General features: G+C 41.4%; 1 pseudogene; it reads left to right on the forward strand.

Moving 5' to 3' along the window:
* Nucleotides 5292–6281, forward strand: OR56A4P (olfactory receptor family 56 subfamily A member 4, pseudogene; annotated as a pseudogene).

Below are 13692 nucleotides of genomic sequence, written 5' to 3' on the forward strand. Positions count from 1 at the left end.
ATGGTGACCTCAGGAGTTCAACATTTAATTAAAACAAATGATGATTTTCTGCTCAGTCTTTGAGTTCATGTAGTTTGCTGTCTGTCAGGAGACACTGTTGTTGGGACCTAATTGCGAAGGGGAACTAGAGGTGTTTATATCTGGGGAAGACAGACCTTGATGGATTTCCTCAACAAAGTCACTGAATTTGTTGCATTTACTTGGATGTTTATAATAGAATTAAGAACTGTGTCCTGTTTGAAAAATAGGCTGAGAGTTTCCAAAGACCTATGATCACTGCTGTAAAAGTAACTATTGATTTGTATGCTGACTGAGCCAAAAGAGGGACATTTATGGGTCCATGTGTCTTGTTTCCTCATGGGTGAGGTGGGTGCAGGCTCCCTGACTTCCTAGGTACGTTGATTACTTGAGAGAAGTCTGAGGAGCTCTGTACTACATTATCCAGCTGACTAGTATCAGCTAGAAGATATTCTTGAGACTATAACTTTTCATTTCTTTTTCCTGCTATGGGGCAAATTCTGCCTTGCTTGGAATCATAAATTTTGATTTTCTTTTGCACCAATCTTTTTTTCTCAGCCAAATGGATTGCATACTTTACCAAATAATAAACACGATATAGTGATCACCATGCATCATTCTTCTTGCTCTTCACTGAGTGATGGAATGGTCAATGTGCCATATACTCTTGAGAAAGAACCTCCTGACGCTCACTTTTTTCTAAAAAGACTTGAATTTTAATATTTGGAAGTCACCTTTATTATCCTGCCTAGGCTATGGTTAGCTATATGAATTGGGTAGATAATTTAAACCTGCCATATTTCAGTTTCATTTTCTCACAAGCATGGACAAAATCATTTTTTTAGCTGTGTGATTTTGTAAATTCAATTGTATACATAAAAACATTAACTACAATCATTCAATAGCTTTGTCATTCTAAGAGTTGACTCATTGGAAAGGACTCTGATGCTGGGAGGGATTGGGGGCAGGAGGAGAAGGGGACGACAGAGGATGAGATGGCTGGATGGCATCACCGACTCGATGGACGTGAGTCTGAGTGAACTCCGGAAGTTGGTGATGGACAGGGAGGCCTGGCGTGCTGTGATTCATGGGGTCGCAAAGAGTCGGACACGGCTGAGCGACTGATCTAATCTGATCTGATGTTTCCTTAATAATCTCCCCTCTTCCTCTTTCCTTCTCTCCCTTCCCTTTTTTTTCTATCTTCCTTTCCTCTTTTTCTCTGCTTCTTCTTCTTTTTTTTTCCTGCCCTGATATCTCCTTCTCCAGCAGTTGTGTGTAGGAGAGTGTGAGACCTAGAACCAGACTCCACCTGGACTCCTCTCTGTGATTCCTGTGCACAAGGTCCCAAAGATCCTACATTTAGCCTGAGTGTCCCTTTCCTAAGAAGCATATGAAGACCTTCACAGGAGAGGCTATTTTTAGGTCTGATTTTCAATTCAGAGTGGTAGCTGTACTGGTGGCAATCCCTCTTGTTTTCCCAAGAAAGCAATGCTAAGTGTTGCTCTGTATAAGATGTGTATTGTTAACAGTAGCATTTCCTACAACCATAGTGACAGTTCAGACAAAGAACAGTCATGAAGGTGAAATCCTGGACATGAGTTCACTTGTAAAGAGGGCCACTCCCAGCTACTTGCTTGGATCCAAACCACTGATCCTTCCATCACATGGATGGGACACATGGCAAATGCTTCCTGCCCCCACGGTTGCCTGTGGTCCATGCTCCTCTGAGATCCCTGCTCTTTTGATCACTGGGGGTGTTCCTCTGTCACCTCCCTACACAGACTTACAGTTGCTGAGGGTAATTTATTCTGTCCTTCCCCACAGGTGCAACTATAGAAATTTTTTTTTCTGAGAAGGTTCTCATCCCTCAGTTTTCTTACACTTCTTTTCTTGGGGTTTCTTTTTCTTTATTCAGATTGCCTAAGAGCTTTTGATCTCTCTCTCTCTCTCTCACTCTGTTCACAGTGCTGAATTAATACACTCTATTGGGAAATAGACCACAGGGCCTTGGGGTACAGGTGTCTGACAAAGGGACCAACCCCTGTGAGCAATGAGGATGGAAGGGGCACAGCGAAGCTAGAGCCCATAAAATCGGCCTGTAGAGCCTTTGGAAGGGCCAGTTCAGGTACTTTCCCCAACAACCAGAAGCAGCAGCAGTGCAAAGCTTCTGGAGGTGGTAAGTCCAAGCTGGGGCCAGGAAAATGTGAGGAAGGAGGCAATGAGGAAAGGAGGCGAGTTCAGGAATAAAAAGGAGATGGAATGCTTTCAATAGGGCCTAGTGCAGATGTTGATCCTGTGAAGATACTTAGATCCTGTGGCCATACAAAGTATATGGGCTTCAAACAACTCTAGGCTCAAAGCCCTTCACCCATATCATGGCTGGGAGACCAAGGCTGTGTGTCTGGCTGGGTCAGGATTTTTCTTTCCGACCTAGTCTAAATCCATCTGTGAGCCAAGATGATCATTCCTTTTTCTAGGCAGCCATTTCTGAGCTTGGATATCCTATTATATCTTATTATCTGACCTTTCCAGATTCAATATATCATGGTCAGAGAACATGTTTTCTTTGTTAGCACCTGGAACAAAGAATCACAGCAGCCACTCCTTTATAAATATCAGCCTGTGAGTAAAAACTAATGGAATTGGAGTATTGGCAATCAAATCTATGCCCTAGATGGCCAAAAAGTCCTCACTTCTTAGAGTAAGAGGCCTTACTTTCAATGAGGAGAATACATATATATAGAAAAAAAATGGTTCCAGCTATTAAGGAATTTAAAAGACTATAAGATGGAGCTGAAAGTATATTGCTATACTATATCAGTGTTATTGGAGGTCTGAAAGGGACATTTCTTTCCCATGTCACTTAAAAGACTTTTGGTGACATTCTTAACTCTAGTCTCCCTGCATCTCGCCTTTTCTTACACCAAATTCAAGAGTCCTCCTCATCCCTCTAATACATCCTTTCTTCTCCACTTACATGCCTGTGTTCAGATCTTGATCATTTTTCCTTTGAACTATTCAGGATTCTCTAAAAGGCTTGTGTGCAAGTCTCCTTTGTCCTGTCTGTAGCATGGCACTTCCCTGTGTCAAATTCTCTGTTGATTCCTTAGGATGTACCTGACAATGTCTATTGCCAGGTGGGCTGTGAATGGCTGCATATGCTCCTTCATGCCTGTAAACTTTGTCTCCTGATGCTCTTCTCTCCCATCTCCTCTCCCCAAAGAAATTGGGATCTACCAGCCCAGAAAACCCCATCATTATTTATTACTGAGTCCACCTAGGCAGACATTTCTTCTCTTGCCATTACCTATAAGAGTGACCCTCTCCTCTCTCCAGGTGAATGTTATCCCTTTTTCTTTCCTGTTCTGATGCTCTTAGCTTGTCATATCCCTGGGGTAACAGAATCTCAGGAAATGATCCTTTTTGTCCCCCCAAAAACACTGAAGCTAAGTATCATTTATCTGTTTTATAAATGGGAAAACTAGGTACCAAAGAGTTTAAATAGCTGTCAGGGTGGTACAATGAGTATAAAAGCCAGAATTGGAATTCCTTTCCATCTAAGGTCCACATTTCAAGCATAACACATTGTTTCATTCATCTGTACTTTTGTCTCTTTCCAGTTGCTTGTAAGATCGTCTTTACTAGAGTCACAACTATACTGTATTGTAAGTATTGATAGGTTAATTTTCCTCTATTAATTAAGCTCTCAGAAGATAACTGTTTTTCCTTAATCCATGTTATACATTTGTATGCTTTATGATAAGACCAAGTACTGAGAAGGCACTGACTCTTTCTCATTTGTTCAAATAGATCAAGCCACTCTGAGGATTCAGAACTTGAAGTTATTGGAAAGGAGAAGCCTTTTCAGGAAAGGTGGATATGTCTACTATTCTTATTTCTCTGATTCACATAGGGTAATTTTCTTAATCACAAATCGAAATACAGGACAGAGTTGATACATAATTTTCCCTATTGCTGTTTTAATCTCAGAATCCTTGGTTTGTCTTAAAAGCCCTACAATGGGTAGAAATTGTGTATGTGTTTGTGTATGGGTTATATTGATAAAATCTGCATTTGGGAAGTCTGAGACATAAAAAGTGAAAGTCCTTTTTCCAATTCTTATCTGACAGCAAAAGTCTGATACCTCCTTGCACACACTTCACCCTCCTACATGATACTTGTCAGATAGTACTCATAAACATCGTTAAGAACCGTAACTCTGTTGATTATAGACTGCCTGGGCTCCTGCCTTCATCCTGCCATGATTCTCTGGCTCTTTCCTGTTCTTTGACTGTTGCATTCATTGTTGTCAGCCTTCTTAGTACTTGGTTCACCCTGATCTCTGTTTAGCAGTGAGGGGGATAAGACAGTACCCAATCCAAGAAACAAATGGAATCAAAGCAGATAAGTTTACAGAACAGATTCCAAATGCTGGGATCATTGGGTCCGGCCACAAGAAATCACAGATAATTTTGCAAACAAGGTATATGAATTCCTATTGAAGTTAATATGCCTAAAACTCACTCACTAACTAGTTTTCTATTTTACTTTTGGTAACCTCCTGGTATCCCTCAATACTGACTGTCTCTGTCACTAGGATAGAAAATTCACAGTCTTTTCTAAAGGACTCAAGCCAAAGAAAGCACTCTTCAAATTTCACAAAGAGAAATAGCAGCAAATAATCCAGTAAGAGAATGATAAACATTATGCCTTGAAGTAAAATCCTCTTTGAGGTTGGAAGAACATATTCTCCTTGGGTGGGGTCAAGGAATATTTACCTCTAATCTTTTACGAAGATAAAGAATCCTGAAGTCAGTCCCTGTCCAATTGTACAGAAATGGCTGGGCTTTTCTAAGACTTCCATGTGGTCAGCTGAACAGAGCCCTCTGTATGGCTGTCCCTTCTAAACTCTGAGGGAAGGAAAGCCTTAATTAAACTGTGCTTATTGAGGCTAAATATTGTGAAAGAGCTCTAGAGTCAGATTCCTTGGTTCTCAGTCCTGGCTTCACATACTAACTTTTAAATTCTGATCAAACTATCTTGCTCCCCTTTATCTGTACACTTTCATTATCTGCAAACTTAGAATAACAATATTAGTTATATTTAAGTGCTTTTAAAAGGATGATATGAGTTAATGAATATAAACATTCAGCATAATATAGCATGAAGTTTGTTCAGTTAAATGTCAGCAATGATTGATGATGGTTTGAAAACTTCATTGGGACAGGTGAAGAGCATATCTAGAATGCATACTTTCTGTGGTAATATATTCTGTCTTACATTTTAAGGACTGAATTTTCAATGTGATCAGAAAACATTACATGATATCATACAGCAACTACTCCATTCCCCCAGTCTCCGAATTCCTCCTCATCTGCTTCCCTAACTACCAGAGCTGGCAGCACTGGCTCTCTCTGCCCCTCAGTCTCCTCTTCATCCTGGCCATGGGGGCCAACGCCACCCTCCTGATCACCATCTGGCTGGAGGCCTCTCTGCATGAGCCCATGTACTACCTACTCAGCCTCCTTTCCTTGCTGGACATTGTACTCTGTCTCACCGTCATCCCCAAGGTACTGGCCATCTTCTGGTTTGACCTCAGGTCCATCAGCGTCTCAGCCTGCTTCCTCCAAATGTTCATCATGAATTGCTTCCTTGCCATGGAGTCCTGCACATTCATGGTCATGGCCTATGACCGCTATGTGGCCATCTGTCACCCACTATGATACCCCTCCATCATCACTGACCAATTTGTAGTTAGGGCTGCCATCTTTGTGGTGGCCCGGAATGGCCTCTTTTTTCTTCCTGTTCCAATCCTTTCTGCCAGACTGAGATACTGTGCAGAGAACATCATCAAGAACTGCATCTGCACTAACCTGTCTGTGTCCAAACTCTCCTGTGATGACATCACCTTCAATCGGCTCTACCAGTTTGTGGCAGGCTGGACCCTACTGGGCTCTGACCTCATCCTTATCATTCTCTCCTACTCTTTTATCCTGAAAGCTGTGCTAAGGATTAAAGCTGAGGGAGCTGCTGCCAAGGCCCTGAGCACCTGTGGTTCCCACTTCATCCTCATCCTCTTCTTCAGCACAGTCCTGCTGGTCCTAGTCATCACTAACCTGGCCAGGAAGAGGATTCCCCCAGATGTCCCCATCCTGCTCAATATCCTGCACCACCTCATCCCCCCAGCTCTGAACCCCATTGTTTATGGTGTGAGAACCAAGGAGATCAAGCAGGGAATCCAGAAACTGCTCAGGAGGTTATAAGGGGTAAAAAGAATCAGATCCAACTCCTGGAATTGTTAAAGAAAGTCAGGAATTATTTGTATACTGGAAAGGGAATTTCACTTTTTAATTCTGAAATGAATTCTGATTTTTCTTTGCCTTAATATCTTAGATAAGAATGAAAACATTCCTCCATTAATCTTTGTTTCCTGTTGCTTCAAAAGAATTCTTTCTTTGTTACATATTTTGGGGAATTTTTCTTGGCAGAATCCTTAAATGGGAGGCATGGCAAGCCTTAGTCAATGGCGTAGGATTAGATTAGGAGTGTTTGACCACTAAAGACACAGAATATATATGATAACCTTAAAAAGATCTGCCTGCCCCCTGATTTACAAAGGATGTGGAAGCCTTCCCTGTCTCCAGTTTCAACCTGATAGAGCCCTACATGACTTCTGCATTGTGAAGGGTTGATTGGGCTAGACTATAGACATTACTCTGACTCTCAGTGCCAAGCGCTTTGCCCTGAGCATCCCTGACATTCTTCTCTGGCACTTGTGGCAGAGGTGACATCTTCCGGCTCCTCAGATCATTTCGGACCTGATAAAATTTCCCATCTGTGCAATGTCTCCATATTTTTTTTTAACCACCATTTTGCAGAATGAGTAAGTATGAATATTTTGTTTAGTACTCTGCATGTTGTTGTCATTGTTTAGTCACTAAGTCAAATCTGACTCTTTGCAACCCTATGAACTGTAACCCGCCAGACTCCTCTGTCCATGGGATTTCCCAGACAAGAATACTGGAGTGGGTTGCCATTTCCTTCTCCAGGAGATCTTCCCAACCCAAGGATAGAATCTTGTCTCCTGCACTGCAGGTGATTCTTTACCACTGAGCCATCAGAGAGGCCCACTTGGCATGTACATACATTAAATTGTATAGACATTAAATGAGTGGTTAATTATTACCATTTTCCTAAGCACACTGTTTCCTGCTGCACTCTGAATAGGAGGAAAATCATTATCATACATCCCATTTACCTTGGGGTAGAAGATATCCATGCCATTTTAGTGCTCCTCTGTCCCTACAGTCATTTCTACCACTAGTTTATTCTCTTGAGAAAATTTTACTTACATGAAGGTTCAAACCACTGGATCCCAAAACATTGAATGCCACTTAAAACTATGAATTGAGCATACTATATTCATATCTATTTCAGTCTGAATATGCCATGAGGCTTCCTACAAGCATATCTTCTTGAATTCCAAGAGATAGTCTCTGGTTATAAGTGGCTATGGTACCACTCTAGTACTCATACATTTTGAAGCTCTCTGGCTTCTAGTGTTACTTGGTGCCTCCAGTTCTCTCCACTTTCCCATCTGGTATAGTCAAGGGATCAAAACAGGCTCTGATGCACCAATCATGAAACAGCAATCTGCTTTCACCAGACCTAGGCAGCTATCTTAGTAAATTATCTTACTGACTTATGGCTACACAGTGTGTAGATACTTGACAGCTTTGCAACCCCTGCCTAGAGCAGTACAAAAGAGTATAACTATCAGTTTATCTATAAAATAACCAAAGAGATAAATAGAGCTCATAATGCTATATATCATGTTTTCTTCAGATCCCATGGACTCCTTAATTTACTCTAATTTTCCTTCTTAGGGAAGAATAGCTCCTGCAACTTCTCTCAGAACCATCTATGACTTGGTGCTTCCTCTGAGAAAAGCTGTTAAGATGTTATTCTTTGCTTCTGAAATATTCTCAGTAGAAAAGAGTGATGGTATCATTCACTGTTGTTATTACCTTTGTCTGCCTCCATCCTGTCTGTCATGATTTCTCCTGTCTTTGATTGATTATCTTTCCTAGTTTAGACTCTTCCTGAGTGAGGATTTTTGATTCTGGCATGCTGACAATACATTAACCAGGTAGTAGCAGATGCCCCTGGGATCCCAGTTTCTGTTCAGAAAGAGGTGGCAGAGTTGGAAGAATAAAGTATAACAGGGTTATCTCTACCCCTAAGCTTTACTTATGGTCAGTACTAGCATTGTCAGATGGGATGAAGCTGATATCCAACCCAAGGTTCCCTTCAGAAGACGTAGAGTTAGGTTCACAGTACGAGACATAGTATCGTGTCCAGCTATACTCCGTCACCTAAAATACACAGTTGCAAACATAGTCCTGGAATTCAGGTAAGGTGGGAAAGACAGACTGTATCTCAGCATCATCTCCAGCTCCCTCACTCCTCTTGCTGGTACCCAGAAGCTTTCTAAGGCATTTCCCTTTTGTTTCTGCATGTATTCAGATGAAGCTTATAGTCACCCAGTGAGTGCTGCTGCTGCTGCTGCTAAGTTGCTTCAGTCGTGTCCAACTCTTTGCAGCCCCACAGACAGCAGCCCACCAGGCTTCCCCGTCCCTGGGATTCTTCAGGCAAGAACACTGGAGTGAGATGCCATTTCCTTCCCCAATGCATGAAAGTGAAAAGTGAAAGTGAAGTTGCTCAGTCGTGTCCGACTCTTAGCGACCCCATGGACTGCAGCCCACCAGGCTCCTCCCTCCATGGGATTTTCCAGGCAAGAGTACTGGAGTGGGTTGCCATTGCCTTCTCCAATCCACTGAGTGAGTCAGATTTTAATGCCCTTATTGTCCTATCATTAATACTAAATACTTCATTTGTCCTTTCCTACTTCCATTCAGAAAACGAAGATCATGGCATCCGGTCCCATCACTTCATGGGAAATAGATGGGGAAACAGTGGAAACAGTGTCAGACTTTATTTTTGGGGGCTCCAAAATCACTGCAGATGGTGACTGCAGCCATGAAATTAAAGATGCTTACTCCTTGGGAGGAAAGTTATGACCAACCTAGAGAGCATATTCAAAAGCAGAGACATTACTTTGCCAACAAAGGTCCGTCTAGTCAAGGCTATGGTTTTTTCTGTGGTCAGGTATGGATGTGAGAGTTGGACTGTGAAGAAGGCTGAGTGCCAAAGAATTGATGTTTTTGAACTGTGGTGTTGGAGAAGACTCTTGAGAATCCCTTGGACTGCAAGGAGATCCAACCAGTCCATTCTGAAGGAGATCAGCCCTGGGATTTCTTTGGAGGGAATGATGCTAAAGCTGGAACTCCAGTACTTTGGACACCTCATGCGAAGAGTTAACTCATTGGAAAAGACTCTGATGTTGGGAGGGATTGGGGGCAGGAGGAGAAGGGGACAACAGAGTATGATATGGCTGGATGGCATCACTGACTCAATGGACGTGAGTCTGAGTGAACTCCGGGAGTTGGTGATGGACAGGGAGGCCTGGCGTGCTACGATTCATGGGGTCGCAAAGAGTCAGACACGACTGAGTGACTGAACTGAACTGAACTTCCATTTAAGCCACTGTACAGTAGGTAATAGGGGGAAGTAATACATCTGAAGCACATTATGCTTTATGCCCATTTGCATGCATTCACCATAATCAGAGTGCATAAGAAGAAATGACCCTCTTTAACGGATAATATTCCGACTCAATGGACATGAGTTTGAGCAAACTCTGGGAGATAGTGAAAGATAGGGAAGCTTGGTGTGCTGCAGTCCATAGGGACACAAAGAGTTGGACATGACTTAGTGACTGAACAATGACAACAAAGTTAAATCCTCATCTAAATGTAACTTTTCTAAGAGTACACTTAATGTCTGAAATACATTTCTCTCTGTCCTCAGTCTTGAATATTTATTTTTCAAACATTTATACTCCTTATGTAGACTGCCCCAGTTTCCCCACAAGTCTTCCTGGTTCAACTCTCTACCTATTCGTCACAACTCCCACATTGAATGTTTTTATGTATGTGTTTTCTCCAGTCCATGTTCTCCCCCTCCTTTTATCCCATTCCTCCTTCACCACTTTCTTTTTCTCCTCCTCCCCTTCCCTTCACAAGAAATGTGCCTGTGCTCTAGGTTCAGATGTCTAAAATGGTCTTAGCCCCACTGTGGGCTGTGGGAAAAAAGGGACAGAGTAGAGTTCATGGAGATAAAAATAGCCTCTGGATCCTCCAGAGGGCTGGACCAGAAGGTGCAGCAAGCAGTCATAAATAACAGCAGCTCACAGTTCAGTCTCCTCAAGCTGGTAGGTCTGGTTTGTATCTGGGAAGATCATTAAGATGGGAATGGTGAGGCATGTAGAACTTCAGGTATTCAGTATAAACAGAGAGAAGAAATTCTTCTAGTAGAACTAAAGCAGGTCTGGTTCTGCATAATCAGTCTACCACTTTCCAAAAATGTGGTACATCACAGCTTTCAAATGGGAGCAAAGTGTTTCTAGTGTAAGCTGTGTATTATCCACTGAGATGTCTGAGTAAGTGTTCTTGAACTAAATTTATACATTCATTATTTCCTGTGGCAACTAGAGAGCAAGAGTTTATATTTTCAACCGTAATTCAGCCCCTGCTCTTGAAGATTGCTCTAGAAGCACCAGAAGAGAAAGTACCAGTAATCTCAGCTGCCTTGATTACCCCTGCCTTGCCTTCCTATTTCATTCTGCTGTGTCCCCCAGTGCTTTTTCCTACTTCTCTAGCTAAGACAGAAGAGCTTTTCTATTGCTCGAGCCTTCATGCTCTCCAGAGGACTTGACACTGTGTGCAGAGTCAATATTTTCAGTTCACTGATCCAGGGAAAAGAACACAACAACCAACTGGAAACAAAGCAGATGAGTTTATAGAAATATATTTATTTCCTTACGGTAATTGGAATCTGGTAAGTTCGTATAGTTTGATGAACACAATAAAGAGTTTCTATCTTGATTTATATCTGAAGTTATAGCTGTTTTAAGTCCAATTCTGCCTTTTGAACCTTAGCTCTTTTGCCATGTTTGTTAACAAAACCTAGTTCCAGCTTCCAAATATATCTTATATGAAAGAATGGTGTTCCTAGGACCAGATTTAGAGATATCTGGACATTTTGGCATTCTTTACTGAATAGTGACACTGATTCTAAAAAAATGAAATAACATCACTGGTTTAGGGAGGATGGGAGGAAGTTGATATCTAGTCTGAATCAGGGAGGTTAGGGTTGCTGGGAAGCCCTAGTCTCTGGTATGTCTGTTTTATCTAAGGTGAGAGCTCTGGAGGTGTGGATTATCTCTGTCCTAAAGGAGGTGTTCCCATCATGAAGCTGAAGGATCACTTTTTTAGGAAATCTCTAAAGGAAACTTGATGGGGTGTACTGAAAAAGAAAATAAAAGCTATAATTTTGAGCTGACCCAGAAATAGAACCAAATGAAAGAAGTTCCCATATATAATCCAGGAACCATAAATGCCATATGACCAACACCAAGAGCAAACCATAGTTCAAGCAAAAAAAAAAAAAAAGAGAGAGAGAGAGAGAGAGAGAGAGAGAGAAACATACAGTTTTCCCTAAACTCTAGACATTGATGTCCAATCCAGTAGCCAGTGCCCAGTCAGAATTGAGATATGCTGTGAGTGTAAAATGCACACTTAATTTTAAACATTTCATACAAAAAACAAATAATGTAAAACAGCTCTTTAACAGTTTCTTATATTGATTACTGGAGAAGGCAATGGCACCCCACTCCAGTACTCTTGCCTGGAAAATCCCATGGACAGGGGAGCCTGGTAGGTTGCAGTCCATGGGGTCATGAAGAGTCGGACATGACTGAGCGACTTCACTTTCTCTTTTCACTTTCATGCATTGGAGAAGGAAATGGCAACCCATTCCAGTGTTCTTGCCTGGAGAATCCCAGGGACGGGGGAGCCTGGTGGGCTGCCATCTATGGGGTTGCACAGAGTCGGACACGACTGAAGTGACTTAGCAGCAGCAGCAGTAGCAGCAGCATATTGATTAAATGTTAAAGTAATAATATTTTGGATATTTTGAGTAAAATAACATATTATTAAAATTAACTTCACATGTTTCCTTTAAATTTTTCAAGCTGGCTACTAGAAATTTAAAATTGTGCATGTGGCCCACATTGTATTTCTATAAGTGCTGCTATAGGTTGTCTGGAAAGTGATAACATATGAGGCAAAACAGAAGAGCAAATTTGTTTCTTTCAGCTTTGAAATTTGCCATTAGATATTCACATTTACTTCTTAGTTTGAAAGAACAAGCTTCTGCTTTCTCATAAAGGAGAGGGAAGCTGAGGAGGGTCCAAAACTCATTAGGACCACTGCCATTGTTGATAAAAATTGGCTGAGTTTGGGATTCCTCAGAGTATTAAAAACAGGGACTTCCCTGACCATTCAATGGTTAAGGCTCTGTGCTTACTGTAGGGGATGCAGCTTTCATCCCTGGACAGGGAATTACATAAATACATTCCTGGACACCTGCACGCTGTGTGGTACAGCCCAAGAAACAAACTAAAAAACAACAAAATGTCCTGGGGCCCATCAACCAATGTTCTAAGTTTTAGTATGACAACCATTTATAAGGTGATCTCATAATTATCTTAGATTTATTCATAAGTGGTTATAGTGTACCAGGCCAGGAACACATGGAAATCTGTTTATCTGTGTTTGTGAATGATGGGGAATCCATGTGTGGTCAGATAAATACAGCATGTGCTGCTATCACTTACTCCTATAATAGTACCTTTAAACCCAAACTGTTGACTCTAAGGGGCTTCCCTGGTGGCTCAGCAGTGAAGAATCCACCTGCAATGCAGAAGTCCTGGGTTCCATCTTTGGGTTGGGAAAATCCCCTGGAGGTGGGCATGGCGACCCACTCCAGTATTCTTGCCTGGAGAATCCCTTGGACAGAGGAGACTGGAGAACTAAGAGTCAGATACGACTGAAAGTACTTCGCATGCACAAACATTGAAGCCTACAATTTGTTTTTCTTCTCTCAACTGCTTGCATTAGGAGACTTTTCCATACATTCTTATTGCAAAATTTTTCTTTTTAGAACTCTTTAAGGTGCTATTTTCTGTAAAATGATAGTCATAATTCTAAAGGCTGGTATTTTCTGGTAAGGCACATAGGCCTGATTTCTGCTTTGCCTGTATTGTCCTCTCTTGCTGGAAGGACAAGAATAGGATTCATGGGGCCTATGCTGATCCAGCATCAAGGCCTATGTAAGTGTTTTTGTAAATAGAGGCAGAAATTTTAGTGGCTAAGAGCTTCAGCTGTAAATTCAGATTTAAGATTCAGAAGTTGGGAAAATGTGAACAGTGAGAAGGGGTATAAATGGGAATTATTCAAGCTAAAGTGGAAATATGGTCATTTTACTATCATTTTATTTGTAGAATTTTAATAGAATAAATGGGTTTATATTTAAAAAGTGATGTGCTAAAAAATGTGATGTGCTTATACTTATAAAATACTCACTCCATTATTATAATTTTTCAGTGGTTCTTTGGAAAATAAGTTACTTTCCCATAGGTAGTCATGTTGTTGGAATGGGTTTACTCTTGTCTTTCAGGTTTTCCAAAGGCTCAGCTGTGATCAGGATTAC

The sequence above is a fragment of the Bos taurus genome, chromosome 15 (genome assembly GCF_002263795.3).
Source record: "Bos taurus isolate L1 Dominette 01449 registration number 42190680 breed Hereford chromosome 15, ARS-UCD2.0, whole genome shotgun sequence".
Lineage (NCBI taxonomy): Eukaryota > Metazoa > Chordata > Mammalia > Artiodactyla > Bovidae > Bos > Bos taurus.